Below are 17,989 nucleotides of genomic sequence, written 5' to 3'. Positions count from 1 at the left end.
CTCTGCCCTGCCCTCCAGCGGGGACCATGGCAGTGGGGGGCAGCTGGGGAGGCACTCCCACCTACGCCAGCCTCCAGTCCTGCTCAGCGCCCCCAGGGCGTCTGGTCTAGGCTGCCATGGATAGCAAAAGTCAAGAAGAGGGGCCCAGCCCAGGGGAGACCAAAACGTCAGTGGCAAGCCGGCGGCCTTGGGCCTTGCCAGGCACAGCAGCTGCTCTGACTCGGGGTGCTCACTTGGGGCCCTCACCCTCTCCAGGCCTGCGTCTAACAACACTCTGAGGCCCCATCAGCAGGGCTGGCTGGCTTCCCCCTCCGCCAGCCCAGGTTAACCCTTGCACAGCTGGGCGGCTTCCTCCTGTTTCAGCCCCCTCCCTCGCACACTTCCTAGCATCCTGGCACATGGTGGCCTTCTGCGGCCTGCCCAGCCAGCTCCTAGAGGCTGCCCCCTTCCCTGTCCCCAGTTTCCTCCACACGGGCAGGTCCCTGATTCCAGTCCTCCCAGAGAGGCTGGCAGTCCTCTCTCCCCAGATGGCCTGAGCACTTGGCCTGGGAGGGTGGCCTGTTCCCAGCCCAGTCGGGCCTCGAGAAACTGGCGTAGAGCCCAGGGTTAGAATGGACAGGACTTAGCAGTCCTCCAGTCCAGCCCCTCCTTTGCAGGGAGGAAACTGAGGCCCAGAGCCACACAGGGGCAGCTCCTGATCACCTGGTGAGGAGGAGATCCAGGGTGCAAAAGGCCCAAGAGGAGGTGCGGGCAGCCTCTGTCGGGGAAAGGGCAGAAAATGGGGAAGGACAGAGACACTCGCCAGGTCGGGAGTACCCAGCTCTCCCAGGGGAGGGCAGGCCTGTCCACCTGAAAGGGCAGGTGTTGCCTGAGGTTGGGTGTGGAGGGCTTTCCAGGTGGCTGAAAGTGAATCACACCTCCATGTGCATTGCATGTCCGCCTCTGGGCGTGCTGAATCAGAGGGAGGGAGGCGTTGCACGTGTGGGACAGGCCCCAGGGCACCGGGCCTCTATATCTTGAGGTGGTTCTCAGAATGTTCTGCTCACCTGCGTGCTCATGTGTGTCCTTGTCCAGCCTCCGTATGTCTTACGGAGATCTGTTGTGTGCAGGAGCGTGTCTGCCTACGCGGGTGTGCGCGCACAGGGAGCAGGGAAGGGCTAGCTGTAGGCACGTGAACTCACTCTGCCGTGCTCGTCGTGCAGAGATGGGGAAGCACTGATGTGCTCCGAGCTTCGGCCAACTCCGGTGCCTGGGTTTCCAGCTGTCCCAGCTGAACTGTGCACAGATGTGGGCTGCTCTGATGCAGACCTCCCAGGATTTTTCCAGAGGAAATGCAGAAATATTTTGGTGTCTGCTCTGGATAGTAGGATAGAGAATGGGGATGGGGCTCGAGGATAAGGTTCAAAAAGGAGGGACTACAGGTCACAGGGAAACTGAAGAAGAAAGACCATCCCCCAAAGGCCAGTGTGGGGCCTGGGGGCAAGGCAGGAGTCTGAAGGCTTTCAGCTCTAGGGCCCCAGGTACCACCTGGGAGAGCGATGTCTCCAGCCACCAGGGATGCTGGCCCCCAGCTCCCAGTCCACTGCCACTCCGCCTCTCCTGACCCCTCTCCGTGAGGGAGCAGGGTCCCCGCAGGGCCCTGGGCAAGTGCCCCACTGTCTTCTGGGAGAACACACCAGCACACCTCCATCCCCTCCACACCATGGGCTGTGTGCCAGGGATGCACCTCGCATATACACGCACCCAGCCACCACGGCACCGCCACCCACACACCTGGCCACACACACACACACACACATCCTCCCTCACATCCTGTGCCAATATTTCAGAACCACCATCACAGACACCACACAACCCCCCCACTGCGCACTAACGCCAGACCACACTCCAAACCATACACACCCGCCTCCACAAGCAGTGATCCTGCACACCCACTCCCCACTCTTCATCAAAGTCTGCCCCCATACGCAGTTCCAGACCTTTCCAAGCCAAGGAATAGGCCTGATACTGTTCTCAGCCTCTTCATCAGAGCAAACCATTTAAAGCTTTACAAGAATTTGACTAGTTCCTGTCCCACAATTACCTGCGCTGCTTAAAACCCCCTCCCCCAGGGATGAATTCTCCCATTCAACTATACCCCTTCCTCGTCCCTCTCCAGGGCACAGAAGTGGCTCTCTTCTAGGCATTGACCCTGAGCTGGGCCCCCTCTGACTTTGCCCTCTGAGGTGGGAGACATCCTTGCACATCTTACCCAGCAAACTCTCCTGGAGCAGTTACTCTGTGCCTTGCATGCGTGGGGCAGGTGAGAGGCACAGGACCGGAAGAGATGCTTTCTCTACCCGTAGGGAACTTACAGCTCAGCACCAGATGGGGCATGGACTGTAATGAAGCCACAGGACACCGTGTCAGAAACAGGGATAAACTCCACAGGTGGGAGAGAACGCTGCCAGCCCCCCAGAGCAGATGGACTTCCTGGGATAGTGGCTTGTGGGCAGCCTCTACCCATGGGCATTTCCCTCTGCCCGCGTAGGAGTAGGTCAAGACATGTGGCCTCACTCCCACCCCACAGAACTCGCACATCACCCTGTTGTAGTGTATGCATATAGCACTTCTCTAAATTTACTTTGCGTATTTGAATATCTATTTTTATCTGTCCACCCCTGTAATGTAAGGGAAAGCAAGCCCATTGCACTTCAAAAGGGGTCTGGTGCTCCTTAAAACATGGAAGGAAGATAGAAAGGGAGGGAGAGAAATTGGGAGATTGGAACTGACATGTATACACTAATACATATAAAATGGATAACTAACAAGAACCTGCTGTATAAAAAAGTAAATAAAATAAAATTCAAAAAAAAATAAAAAAGAAAGAGACTCATGCCAGCACACAGGGACACGGAACGCATGGTGTGACAGGAGGAAGATGGTGCTGGGCCTTGAAGGCCAGGCTGAGGAAGCCATTAGGTCTGGAGCAGGGCACTGACGTGAACAGACCAGTGAGCCCCCGTGTTACAGAAAGTGGCGTCCAGCTGCTCGCCACTCAAGAGCCAATAAAGAGGCAAGGCTGGAGGAAAGGAAAGTTTGCTTTATTTCAGAGGCTGGCAACCTCAGGGGGAGGGCGGACAACTGTCCAAAGGCCGACTCGCCCCCGCACCCCACCACTGACAATCGGTGGGCAAGAGCTTTTATAGGCGGAGGGAGGGGGCTACGTGCAGAAACGGCAGGGTCAGCTCTGACAGTCGTCTTGAGATTGGTCATGTGATCATCGGATCAGCGTCAACTGGATCATTTTTTAAGTACAATTAACTTCAGTTCCAGGGCCGGTTTGTTCCCATTTCTTTGAGGCCAATTCTCAGAATTGTAGCAGCTTATGTCATGGCTACAGTCCGCTCATCATGTAGTAACTTCTTCCACCTGATAGGGGTTTCAGTATCTATAAGACAGCTCACAGGATGTGGCTCAGAATATTATCTATAGCCCTTGAGGAGGACCTAAAGGTCCTTGACTTTGCTTAATGACTAAACTAATATTATTTAATCTTGTTGGACTGTTTTCCTTTGTTTCTGCATTTTCTCACTTCTCCGAGTAAACTTATTCTTTAGCTAAAGTTCTTCCACAGACAAAAGGCAGGCTGAGGACATGGCAGGCAAGGACCACAGGGTCCTGCTCTGTTTCACCTGGGCCAGCTATGGAGAGTGCAAAATGATTTTGACTGCGGGGCATCTGGGTCTCAGAGGGAGCCAGTTGACACGTAAACTCCATACAGTAGCAGGATTCGCGTGTATGACCTTTAGCGTTATAGGGTTCTGTATAAACCTATTACGGCATTACAATTTACATTATAGGGGTAGGACAGACCAAAACAGATTATCAAATAAACAAGATAAACTCAGGACTTCCCTGGTGGTCCAGCAGTTAGGACTCCACATCTCCCATGCCGGGGTGGGGGGTGTGGGTTCGATCCCTAGTCAGGGAATTAGGACCCTGCATGCCATGCAGTGTGGCCAAAAGATTAAGCAGATAAGTCTTCTCTCCTTAGCTTCTCCCTCAGACCAGCCAACAGAAATCAGTCCTAGGTGGAGATGGATTATGATGCAAAAGTCCTGTGTTGAGATGGATTATGATGCAAAAGTCCTGTGTTGGAGAAAACACATTTCTATGGAGCAGCCATATCACTGTCTGCATCTAGAGCACAGGAGGAATTCGGGCATTCTCCGAGAGGAGAGTGGCTTAGTCACTCATCCTGTCCTAGGAGCCCCTTTCCACCCTTTAGAGTGTGGACCAAGCCAGCACCCAGGGTCTTACTCTCGCTGGGGAACAGCTCGCTCGATTTTAGAACCAGAAAGGTAGGTGGGAGCTGAGAGAGAATCCTTGTGTGAGCCAGCTGCCCACTTTCCCAAGCTGGGCAGGACAAATGCTCTGGGGAGGTTTCACTCTAAACTTTCTCCCATTGGAGGGAGGTTTTATCTCAGCAAACGTCACCCAGGAAGGCCTGGAGATGCAGGAGGGGGGCCCTTTGGCAACTTCAGCACGTTAGTCTGCTGTCCTGTGTACTGAAGACCCCCCAGCCCTCCTGCTTCCCGTCCTAGAGCCGAGAGGTCCAGCACTGCACGGGCAGGCTGCACTGTCTACAGCGTCCAGGCCCGGAGCCAGAAGGAGGGATCCTGGGTTCTCGTCTTGACCCCCAGGACTCCCCTCTGAAGCAAGGCATCTCTCATCGCTCTCATCAGAGCCAGGGCAAGTCAGAGAACCCAGGGTCCTGGAGAGAAGGGGCAGAGCAGCAGAACAGACCAGACAGGAGAGACAGAGTGGGTGAGGGCACAGGCTCTGGACTTGTCAGATAAAGGGAACTTCAGCCCCAACTCTAACCCCGACCAGCTCTGCTGTCTTGGTCAGGTCAGTTCTGCTTTCTGCACCCCTGTTTCCTCACCTGTGACGTGGAGACAACCATCACCACCTGCCTGCTGCAGAGGGATGCTGTGTAGGTGAAAGGAGACAGGAGAAGAAAGGCATTTGTGCTGCATGCACGGGGCGGATCGGGCTGCTCCCTCCCCTCTTCTGCGCTGTACATGGTAGCAGGACAGACTAGCAGGCCCCCCACCCAGAATTAATTAGGACGCTCTTGTTTCTCAATACGTGCCTGGAGTCTTGAGTCCCAGCACCACCACTCACCAGCCAGGGAACCTTGAACCAGACAGCTCGGCGCTCTGGGCCTTTTCTTTGACCTGAAAGAGGAGGCGGATCAGGCTGCTCCCTCCCCTCTTCTGCGCTGTACATGGTAGCAGGACAGACTAGAAGGCCCCCCACCCAGAATTAATTAGGACGCTCTTGTTTCTCAACACGTGCCTGGAGTCTTGAGTCCCAGCACCACCACTCACCAGCCAGGGAACCTTGAACCAGACAGCTCGGCGCTCTGGGCCTTTTCTTTGACCTGAAAGAGGAGGAGCTGGTGCCAGATGACTGCTAAGCCCTGCCTTTGTCCCCCCGTCCCTCCATCCCAGACTCCAGAATTCTCCCTTCTGTCCTATCTTGCTCTCAGCGAGGGGAGCCTGCGGAAGAGGAAACTGGGTTTCCAGTGAAGGTGCCGGCTGGCTGGCAGCTGAGAACGGCTGCAGATAGCACAGGGGATGGGACAGCAAAGGACCATAAGTGAGCCTTCCAGCGCTCCTCGTGCAGATATAGGCAAAAGATGGGGGGCTGGGGGTGCCAAAGGGGAGTCCCATTTGTTACCCCGGCACCTTGTGCTGAGCATCCTTTCTTTCTTCCATCTTTCATGTTCATTCATTCACCTGTTTCTGCAGCAAACATTTATACAACGTGCCAGGTGCCATCCTGGGTGTGGGGAATACAGGAGTGAGTCCGCTCACAGCCTCGTGAGGAGACCACACGAGATGTAAACAGATGGTTCCCGGCTGGTGTGAGGAGGGCTGGCAGAGCAGCCGGGTGCCTGGGGCACAGGGTGGGCCTGCCCCCGGCCACATGGGACAGCTCTTACCCAGACACGCAGTCGGCTTGCTGCAGTGATGGGAAAATAGAGAAATTGTTTGGTGCCCAACAGCTTAGGGGGTGGTAAAAAAAAAAATGCCAGAGAGAAATGTTCCCGGGTGGGATAATTAATGTTTTGCTAAGGAGGAAAACATGAGTGTGTGTCGCTCAGCATGGAAACACCTCAACTAACAAAACGGCTCCGAGAAAACAAGTGGAACCACGAGGGTTTTCTCACAAAAATTAAAAAAATAGAAGAAAAGAAAAAGCAGTCACAGACATACCTCCTCCAGCGGCTGAAAGGACGTTCCCCGCCAGGTGAGAAAACCAAGGCCTGGAGCTGGGCTGGGCAGGGCCGGGCCGCCACTCTTCCCTGGGTGAAGGCTGGCCAGCACCCAAAGCCCGCACCGCAGCTCCTGATCCAGGCTGCCTTCTCATTTCAAGGCACTCATCCGTCACTGAGGCGAGGGGAGTTTCCGCCCACGCTGGTCAAGCATCCTAGGGAAATGAGAGATGTTTAATTCCCGAGGGAGTATTCAGCCGGTGTCACATCTGGACGCCTGGGGTCCCACTTTCACGGGAAGGGTTGCATTGTCTGCGGCTCATGGTCACAGCAGAAGGACCTGGTTAATAGGAGGAGGTAAGCTATTTTTGTTTCTACTTGTATGAACCGTAAAAAAAAGTTCAGAATCTCCAAGCGACAGTACCGGCCCAATGAGCCTCTCTCCGGTTTGATGTCAAAGCTGACAGGGGCTGCCAATTAGCGCCAGAACCAACGTGCCTGCTCTCTTCCCCAGGTGCGATTCCAGGGCCATTGCCGCTCAGGGGGATGGCTCTAGCTTTAAGCCTCCCTCTAGAATCTGGTCCAGGCCTCAAGAGACAAAAGTTCAGGAAGGATCCTCTTCCCACTGTCTCCAGATGCCTGGGGGCTGGAGCCCAAGGGAAAATTTATAAGACAGGCCTGTTGCTCCAGCAGCAAGCCAACCTGGAACTCCCTCTTCTGCCCCTGACTACCAGCGGATCGGCCCCAGAGTCCAGGCAAGGGTGAGCCCTCGGCTGTGTGGAGACAGGGGAGAGAGCATCGTACCGGAGAGAAGCCCAGGGAGCCCCCGTCCTCCACTGGGACGGGATCGGGCCTGGGTCTTGCCATCCAGCTTGGGCACGGGTGACCCCTCTTTGTAACCCCAGAGCAGATGCAGAGCCAGCAGTCCCCACCATGCCTGGCCTGTGGGGAGCGGGTTTGGGGTTTGCCATTGGCAGCGGCTTAGCGTTGATTGTGGCTCAGCTCCGGGACCCACGGTCAGCCTGAGGTCTTCCTCCGCCTGGGCTTCCTGCTGCCCCCTTAGCCATCAGAGACTGCCACGTGCGGCCACTGATCTTCCTCCCTTGCTTCCCCCCAGTTGGTACCCAAGGTGTGAACGCCCCTCTCGCGGGTGTTTACATCCCTGCTGAGCATGTTAGGCAGGTCTTTGGTTGGCCAGCTCTTTCCACTAGAGACCCCACAGGTCAGGGTCCCTGGGCACTTTCAATGTCAAAGCGGATCTGGCTTAGAGTCCCAGCTTTGCCAGATATGAACTATTTGGTCATTACAACAATAAAATAGCAAAAATATTATTTTACAGATTTATATTAAATAAGACAGTCTAAAAAAAACCCAGCACCCAGTTGTTGTCGCCCCCTTCTTCTTCTGTCTTAAGGTCCTAGGAAACAGACTCTAAGAGATTGGTACACACTTACTGACGTGCTCTTGGGATGAAGCTGGTGGGCGAGTGAAGGACGCAGGGCTGGGTAGAGGGAGAAGTTGGTCTGTGATTCCAAGGCCTCGGCCGACCCCACTGGGAGCTTTGGAGCTGGGGTGGCCCTGCAGAGATGACCCACCTTGAGGCAAGAGGGCTAAGCCTTGTACCCGACGGCAGCTGGTCATTGGATGCAAGGTATCCCCCAACCTAGGAAGGGGCATGACCTTGGGCAGTGCAGCCCCCTTGGGCTGAGGGCAATTCTGCAGGGACGTGACTCTGGGCAGCAATGAGCGCCTCCGTCCTAGAGGGGGCGCTGGGCTGCGCACCGCAACACCTCGCCCTACAGCCTCTCAGCTCTCTCCTCCTGCCCCAAACCTAATACCAGTTTCCAAGAAGTGAGTTAAATTCACTCTAGTACGAACACAGGCTGGGAATGAGAAGGCCGCCATTCCTCTTTGGGCCCAAACTCTTAAATGTGGGGCTTTGGACAAGTTCGTTCATTTCTTTACCCTCAGTTTGCTCATCTTTAAGTAGGCTCTGCTCACCTCTCTGCCTTTCCTAGGGGGTTGCGGGAGCTTCAAAGGCCATCGTGCAAATTGTGAAATGCTCTGAAGCCGGTGGGATTTTTGCAACATGGCGCCCACACAGACCATAAATTCAGAGTCAGTCCTAATTCCAGTTATGCTTACTTGTGCACGCATAAGCTCATGCCTTCCTGTCGGGCTGTGTGTCCTTCTCTGAGGCGTGGAGCGTGGATCACCCCGGCCACGGCCCACCCGGAGGGCAGCGGAATGACAAAGGTGTTGCTTGCAGGACCCGAATTGGTTTGGGTGTGCGGACAGCAGGGCCCTGAGCCCCTGGACACTGTCCTTTGCTGGGGGATTGGGCTCAGGCCTGGCTTTTCCAAGAGGCTGAAGGACAGTGTTGTGGTGCCCGGACAGGAGGCAGCAGATGCCGTGCACTGGGGCGCTTCCTCGGAGTGCCTCGTTTCTTGGTCCTGAAGGTGGAGCAGGTGGCCCTCCTGGTCGGCTCCTGACCGCTGGGAAGTCTCAGCCACCACCTGCATCCGTCATCAGCTGCCCTCCCTGGGAGTGAGATGCACCCAGAAACATCCTTTAAATCAGCAGGCTGCTTCTAGCCACACCGTGTCTGTCTGGCCCTCGACAGAGGTGAGTCACATTTTCTCCCCCAAGCCCAGCTTTGGGCATCATTTCTAGGTGTTTCAGAAGCCTGGTTATAATGCTTTTCCTTTCCACTGATTGTGCCTGGACTCCTCCATCTAAGCCATTTTACCCAATTGAGTTCCTGCTTCTTTTCTCTCCTCACCCCCTTTTTCTCTAAGTCTCTGTGGTGGGGAGAAGGGAGGGGGACCCTCAAAGGACACTGAATTTCCAATGCCAGTGCCCTCTGTGGCCGAGGAGCTTGTTAAAAGTTCAGGATCTGTGTTCTGCTAAGGCCTCCAACACCAGCTCTTTGCGCATCAGTGAAGGCTGGCCTCGGAGGGACCCAGGTGACTCGGAAGTCAGCACACTGGCCTCTGGAGTCCGCCTCAGCTGCCCATTTGCTTCAGCTGCAGGTCTGCAGTAAGAGAGGAAAGGAAGCCTGAATTCTGGCAAGACCACTCCAGTCAGCAACAGCAGCGTCACCTGAGAACTTGTCAAGATTCCTGGGCCTCACCTGAAAATTGCTGAAACAGAACTTGGGTAGGGGGACCCCGCCACCTGTCATTGAACAGGCCCTCCAGGTGACTCTGATGCCCTCCGAAGAAGACCACGCAGGAAGCCCCCTTCATCAACCTCAGGAGAGTATGGTTGGCCTTGACCCTACCTCAGAACAGGCCAACCACTAGCACCACTGCCACCGGGACTGGAGAGCACAGGTGGGTGTGGCCTCCCAGCAGAGTGTCTGAGGTTCCTGGTGTAGTGGTGAGGAGGGAGTCGAGGGGAAGGTTCTGGAATGCAGCCCAACATTCCTAGGGACCTGGAGACCTGGGCCATTCCACAGATCCCCAAGGCAGCACCATCCCCTACCCCCCAGAGTCAACATCTTAAAACCCCTTCATTTCCCAGGAAACACCCAAAGCCTTGGAGAGTTAGGTCGCTTGCCCAAAGTCTTTCAGAAAGTTAGTGGCTGAACCCAAACTCAGGCAGAAGGAAAATTGATCTGAATGCGAATCCCAGCTTCTGAGGCTACGGGGATTTGTCAGTTCATTCAGTCATTCAACAAACAGTACCTACGGCCTGCCTGATTCGGTACAAGCTCATCTACACCCAAGCCTGTGTGGTAGAGGTGACTGTTTCCATTTTTCTGATGGAGGGAAATCGAGGCTTCCAAGGGCGAAGTTACTCTCCCAAGGTCCACAGCTTGGAAGCAAGGAGCAGAGTCAAATTAGAACCCAGACGGCCAGCTCCAAGCCCAGAGCTTGACCCACGACTGATCTTTCCCATGAAAAAAATCCTAATGGCCAATGCCAACAGCTCCTCTTGTCCCCGAGAAAGCCCATGAACAGTGATATGTCCCCAGCAGTTCTCCCAGGGACACAAGCCAGCTCTGTTCCCAGTGCCAGCCTGAGAATGGACAGAAAGGGCAGTGGAGAATCATTACAGGGAAGAGCTTTGGCTGCGCCCTTTAACTTCACTGAGACTGAGCCCCCGCCTCAGGACCCTCAGCCCTCCTCAGCCAGGGAGCCCCTCCCACCCCCAGTTCAGCATGGCCTTGGGCAGGGCTCCACCGTTAATTCCAGACACCATGTCTCCTCTATTTATGGGTTTTTTCTTTGCTCCTGCGGTTCTCCCTGGATAAATGCCCCCTTTCCCTGGATTTACAGCATGCTCCTGCGGTGGGGTCGATGTCACTTTAATGAGAGTTACAGCCGCCTTCAACTGTGACTGCTGCATTCCAATTTATGGCCTGGCCTCCAGGAGTACAGCAGGACTTCTCCCTGGCAGGAGGGGTGGCCTGGGATGGGGGTGGAGGGTGGAGGACTGCAATCTCCTCCTCATGCCTGGGGACAGCCGGCCGCAGCATGGAACTAGGGCTCCAGGCTGGAACTGGGACAACAGGGAACAGTAAGGATGGGGCCCCGGGGAGGGCGTGCACTCTAGGTTTGGGAAACAAGATCTCTCAGATTTTCTGGCCACTTCTCCCCTTTCCACGCCTGTGAGAACCATAGTTCTGAACTGGAGGACCCAGGGCAGGGGAAGGTAGAGGCATTCACAGAAAGCCTATTGTTCTCTAGTTGAATCCAGATGTGGATGGTGGGAGGGGGGAGGGAGAGGGGGGAGGGAGGAGGGGAAAGGCGGAGGGGAACTGGGAAAGCGGAACGCCCAGCAGGAGTGCCTGAGATGCCCTGGAATTATTTCTGGATTTCAGTGCCTTCTGATTGGGGTCTAAAAGTGTCACCCCAAATTGGCCTCCATTGTCTCCAGTTAATAGATAGGAGGCAACATTGCCAATGGCTAAGCACCTATGGAAAACCTGCTCCCACACGTGGCAACGAACATCCCTCATGCTGCAACTAAGACCCGGCGCAGCCAAATGAATAAATAAATATTTTTAAAAATTATCACAACAACCCGATGAGATAGGAATTATTACTTTTGAGGCTCTCTGTCTCAGAGGCTTAGCTACACATCCAAGGCCATACAGCTGGAAAGTGGCAGAACCACAGTTCAGACTTGCGGCTGTCTGATTCCACTGCCCATGCTCTACCACCCACTTTGGAGCCACGGCATTTGCCCAAGACCCAACGTTTCTTAGAAATCTGAAGTTGGCTCAAGTTGGCTCAAAGTTGCCCCAAAGTCATGCTGAAGACAGGCTCCCTGGGGCAAGACCTTGGCCATGTGTTTATAATGCTCCAGCCCGCTTCGCCCTCCCCCGTGCCCTCCTGGGAGGTGGAGTCTGCTCTCCAGTGGCCTTAGAGAGGGAAGCCGCACTGTCCAGGAAGGCCCAGGGTGTAGATTCCCCTAGAGGCCCTTGACCCTGGAGAGGGGAAAGACCTGTCCCCGCCCTCCCCAACTCCCTGTTGCCTCATCCTCCCCAGGAACAGGAAGTCGATGATCAGGTCCAAAGGCTCAGCTGGGAGTGGGAGCCAAGGGCTGCAGCAGCGGGGACATCACCCCTGCCCTCCCCATCTGGGGCCGAGCACACAGGGCACATCTGGCCCTGGGCAAGAGGCTGCGGCTTGGGTGGGACCCAGGGCTGTGTAGCACAGAAGCCCCTGGAGAATATAAGTGGGAGCCCAGACTTCGGAGTCAGATGGCCTGGGTGTGGCCCTAGTTCTGTTGCGCTAACTACGTGACCTTGGACAGAACACCGTGTCTCACTGTGACCCCTACAAAGTGGGGGGCACCTGGAGTGCAAGTGGCTATTGATGGGATGCTGTATTTAAAGCTTTTGTAGTGAGCTCCAGAAATGTTACCTGGTACGTTTCTAGATTCCACTTCCCATGCCACTGCTGATTCCAGCTTCAGTTTCCTTACACTTGTGATAGGTAGAAAGATCCTTTCAGATGAACCATTCCGTTTCCCCAGGTCTTCCCAAACCTTTCATCCCAGGGACCCAAGGGACCGTAGAGGTATTAATTAGCAAAGCCTCGGGACAGGCCCAGGCAGTGAGGGAGCCTTGCTGGCATTAACTGATGCTATCAGATCTTTGCCTAGTCAGGATGGAGTGGTGCAGGCTGCGACAGCCTCTCTGCCCTTGAGATTCACCATCTGCCCAAGACTATACCCCCAGAGTGGCTGTGGTGGGTGGATGGGTGGGCAGCTTCTCCCCTCCCTCCTCTTCACAGGGCCCAGCATGGAGAAGGGCAGGGATGAGCCAGGGGAGAGGCAGGGATGGGGCTACATCTCCTATGAAAGGGTCGGGACCATGTTCTCAGGCCAGCTAACACACTTCATGCTATGAATGCCAAGGGCTGTGAGAGATGCCAGTCTCTGGCAATGGCTCTCAACTAATTTAATGAGCCCGGGGAGCCTGTTTGAAATGCAGAGTCCCAGGCAATGCCCTCAGTGGTTGAGGTCCAGGGACCTGTTTTTTTTTTTTTTTTTGCTATTGAGGGATATTCATTTTAATGACAATTATTTATGAAAAATAACATTTATTTATTTATTTATTTTTAATCATTAGAAAAGATAAATTTTTAAAATCCAGAGATACTATGTAACATTATTATAGTAACAAAATTGCAAGAACATAGCATCCAAAGTTGATAGTATTATAAGGAATCTGCATATACATATAACACTTTTGGAAAGCATTTATGAGTAGTGCCACAAAAAGTTCTTTCCTGGGCTTCCCTGGTGGCGCAGTGGTTGAGGGTCCGCCTGCCGGTGCAGGGGACGCGGGTTCGTGCCCCGGTCTGGGAGGATCCCACGTGCCGCGGAGCGGCTGGGCCCGTGAGCCATGGCTGCTGAGCCTGCGCGTCCGGAGCCTGTGCTCCGCAACGGGAGAGGCCACAACAGTGAGAGGCCCGCGTACCAAAAAAAAAAAAAAAAAGTTCTTTCCTTTAATTTGTTAATCTCACTCCTGGAAGTTCACTCTTTTTTTTTTTTTTACACACGCACACTGTATTTTATTTTTACAAGAGTTAAATAAACTGACACCAAGCATGGGACCTGTGTTTTTTACAAGCACCCAGGGGATTCTGATGAGGTTGGTCTGTAGCACCACACTTTAGAGAACGCCGGTCTGATGTCTGTATGTCCAATATTACTTAGTTCAAAGCCAGGCACACAGTAGGCAACAATAATAAATGCTGATTGAAGAATAAAATGAATGAGTGAGTGAGTGAGTGGGCAGAATAGAAGGAGACTGAGTATCTGTAGGGTCTATAACCGAAGATCTGCCTTCCTCTAGGAATTCCCTCCTTCGCGGAAAAGTGGGCCCCTCCTCTCTGTCTCACTCCCTTTTGTGGGACCAGATTTCTTCCGCTGAAGTTGCAAGTGGCTGTCCAAGTTCTAAGGAAAGTTCTAGTCCACGCAGAAGAAACCCACAGAGTCCTTTTCCCCACCTCAAATCTAACCAGAGAGGTCAGGGATCCCTCAAGATTCTATTTCCAGAAAAATGCAAATACATGCAAAGATTTGCCTGTAATATCCAGAGCTCTGGATCCTGAAGCTCTCCGTGGTTAAGGATTCCTGCTGGGGCATCCTTTGATCTGCGAGTCATTGTTAACTGCTGGGAGGTGGGCAAGGGGAGGGGAGGGCCCGGAGGAGTGTCTGGACAGAGGGAGAGGCATTCAGGGCTCTGCCCCCACCCAGGGAGAGGGGTGGGCAGGAAGCCAAGGTTTGGCCTGGGTTTCTTTGCTTCCTTCTCCATCGCTCCAGGAGAGCTGAGGGGCAGCTAGGGCAGCAGGGGCAGGGCTGAGGGTCTGACAGACACGGGGCAGGAAGCAGCTAAGGTGACCCAAGTGTCCCAGGGAAGGCAGTAAAGGAAGGAGAGGAAAAGAAGTTTTTCTAAAGCAGGCACCGGGCTACTGGTGCATCTCATCACGTTTAGTCCTCCATATAACCACTAGCAGGAATTCCTATCCCCTTTTCACGTGTGACAGAGGGCCCGGAGACTCACTAGGCGGGGGAGGGGTATCACTGGCTCAACCTCACACAGCCCGGAAAAGGCAGAGCCAAGATTTCAAAACCAGGCCTAACAAACACCAAAGCCGCGATGGTCCTTAAACGATGGGACTGGGACAGTCTCAAACTGCAAACTCAAGGGACAGTTTTGCTCTGTCCTCCTCTGGTGCCACCGCCAGCCCTTTCCGAGCTTCCCTTCGGTTATTTGCAGGAAATGAGAAGGAGGATCCAAATAGACAGTGAGAAGGAGATTCCTTCCCCTCTGCCTTCACCCTGAGGGCCCTGACCAGGTCCCCCACCCCCACCCACGCAAGGTCTTGGGTTTGTAAGCTTGCTTGGTCTCCTCTGACTTGTTCAGGGGCAGCAGGGCAGCCACATACACACAGAGGGATTTTCAGATGCCCTATTTCCAGGAAGAGGCAGAAAGTTACAAATAAAATGAAGATCTAGACTCTGTGTAGATGAGAGAGATGCCGGGACATTTAGGAAGACAGTAGGCAGAGCCGGAAGCCCAAGACCTTGGAGCTGGACTTTGGTTCCAGGTCGAGTCCCATTCCTTTCTGATGTGACCTTGGGCAAGTACATTCACTTCTCTGAGCTTCAATTTCCTCACCTATTAAATGAGTAATAATACCTGCCTCCCAGAGATATCATAAGAATTAAGTAAGAAAATGAATCCAAAGTTCCCAGGCTCACAGTAAGTAATCGATGAGTAGTCACAGGGCCTCTCACCACTTCATTTTTAATAAGGTGGGTATTTGGGAGAAGTAAATTGAAATTCCAATTAGGAGACATGTAAAATGAGAAATAATTTTTATCTATTTATTTATTTTATTTTTTGCGGTACACGGGCCTCTCACTGCCGTGGCCTCTCCCATTGCGGAGCACAGGCTCCGGATGCGCAGGCTCAGCGGCCATGGCTCACGGGCCCAGCCGCTCCACGGCATGTGGGATCTTCCCGGACCGGGGCACGAACCTGGGTCCCCTGCATCGGCAGGCGGACTCTCAACCACTGCGCCACCAGGGAAGCCCTGGGAAATAATTTTTTAAAGCTGGGAGTTGATTGAATCGTCTTCTTTTCTCATCTGTAAAATGGAAATCATAATAGTACCTACCTCAAAGGGTTGTTCAGGATTTGATGAGAACTCATGAAAAGCCTCTGCCATCCTCCAGCAGAATATTAGTACATATAAGTGATTCCTGTAACTCATCAGACTCTTCTGATTTGCACAGGGGTGCTATACGCAGGTCAGAGAAACTGTCCACACTGAGGAAGAGTAGAAAGCTTAAATTCACGTCAAAGAGATTTGTGTTGTACATTAGAAAGAACATTCTAGTTGAAAGCTGGCTAAGATCCTGTATTTACACAGTAGTAAATGAGTCCCCTCAGGACATAATGGGATCCTTTCCCTTCACAGACATTAAAACAGAGGTGGAACACTCCGTTTCAGAGGCTGCTGTATATGCCCTGGCTGGAGTCATGAATTAATGTTTATGTCCAGGGAGTCAACCTTCGCAAAGAGCACTGTTATTATTCATATTCTAGTGGTGCATCTTAGAATCATATTCATATCTCCTTTTAAATCTTTTCGCAATATCATATAGGAGGAAAATGATAAATGATTAGTGAGAGCTATCAACTGTTTGGACATGGCCTGCTCCATAACTATTAAGAATGACATGTGAACTGTGTCAATATACGGAAATACAGGTATGAAATGATGTTGAGAAAAGCAGAACAGGAAACACAAAGCTTGCCCTGATAGCTTCATAAAAGCCCTAAAGCTCAGAAGATACTTTGAAATAAATATTGATCAGGACCATTGTATGCATTTTAAAATATATAGACAAATATATATATAGGTGAATATATATATATATATATATATACATATATTCCCCTGTGTGATGAATCGGTGGAGCACAGAGGATTTTTAGGGCAGTGAAATACTCTGTATGATACATTATGATATCACCATTATGATACGTAATGGTGGATATATGTCATTACATATTTGTGCAAGCCCATAGGATGTACAACACCAAGAATGAACCCTAATGTAAACTACAAACTTTGAGTGATAAAGATGTGTCAATGGAAGTTCATGGATGTAAAAAAGGTACCACTCTGGAACAGAAGGCTGACAGTAAAGGAGACTGTGTGTATGGGGCGGGGAGAATACAGGAACTCCATACTTTCTACTCGGTTTTGCTGTGAACCTAAAATCGCTGGAAAAATAGTCTACTGGAAAGATGTTTTAAAGTCCTATTGAGAAAATTGAAAGTGCACTAAATGTATGTATTGTTATCATATTGTTTGGCCATGGTGTATTTTTCCATTTGTTCAGAAAAATAAAATAAACCTCTTTTAAAAAGTCATGACACAGGGCTCCCCTGGTGGCACAGTGGTTGAGAGTCCGCCTGCCGATGCAGGAGACACGGGTTCGTGCCTCGGTCCGGGAAGATCCCACATGCCGCGGGGCGGCTGAGCCCGTGAGCCACGGCTGCTGAGCCTGCGCGTCCAGAGCATGTGCTCCACAACGGGAGAGGCCATAACAGTGAGAGGCCCGCGTACCGCAAAAAAATAAATAAATAAATAAAGTCATGACACTGATGGTGGTTCTGAGATCCCCAGTTTGGGGAAGGAGGATGTTCTTTATTCCATTATGTAAGGAAGAGATGTGATCCTCCCCACCCTTCTGGCCCCAGCTAGGACCTGACCTTCCCTCTTTCAATCTAATCAGAGCCAGAGAAACAGATGCTATAGACCCTGAGCAGCACCTGTGATGGGAAAGCTGATGACTCTGGGCAGATACGGCCCCTGTCCAGGCCCAGCTCACTCATACTCAGCTCCCTGATGAGAAGCAGGATCTCACCCAGAGCCATAACAGGTACATTCATTTTGTAAAAGCAGTAAAAACCTGGCTAAAAATCTGAGTTTTCTAATTTTTAAAAAATAAATGTATTTACTTATTTATTTTTGGCTGCGTTGGGTCTTTGTTGCTGTGCACGGGCTTTCTCTAGCTGCAGCGAGCGGGGGCTACTCTTCGTTGCGGTGCGCGGGCTTCTCATTGCGGCGGCTTCTCTTGTTGCAGAGCACGGGCTTTAGGCGCGTGGGCTTCAGTAGTTGTGGCTCGTGGCTCTAGAGCGCAGGCTCAGTAGTTGTGGTGCATGGGCTTAGTTGCTCCGCGGCATGTGGGGTCTTCCCAGACCAGAGATCGAACCCGTGTCCCCTGCATTGGCAGGCAGATTCTTAAACACCACGCCACCAGGGAAGTCTCTCCATTTTTTAGTAATAAACTTCCTCAGGGCTTTGCATAAAGAAAAGGATATGTACCCATGAAAAATGTAATAAACGCAAGGCATACACCCTGCCAGGTCCCCTCATTTTGCTGCAGGTTTATTGCTTAAGATCTCTGCTGGAGCTGAAGGTGTGGCTCCGCAGAGCAGAAGCAAGGCCCCTCTTCTGCAAGGTCTCCAAGGGTGCCCCATGGTGATGGAGTTACTGGTGCGTGAGGGGACAGGATGCCCTCAGGGACACACATCTGTATCTCCCTCCATCTGTGCTTTCCAGCAGTAGGGAGCAGTGCTGGCCTCTGCAGATGGCCCGAGGGCTTCCGTTTTGATGACGTGGCCCAGCCTGCTACCCGAGTGGGCCCTGTTCTCACCTGACCAGTGAGATTCTTGAGAGCA

This window comes from Phocoena phocoena, chromosome 8, assembly GCF_963924675.1.
Source record: "Phocoena phocoena chromosome 8, mPhoPho1.1, whole genome shotgun sequence".
NCBI lineage: Eukaryota > Metazoa > Chordata > Mammalia > Artiodactyla > Phocoenidae > Phocoena > Phocoena phocoena.
This window is presented reverse-complemented; position numbering follows the sequence as displayed.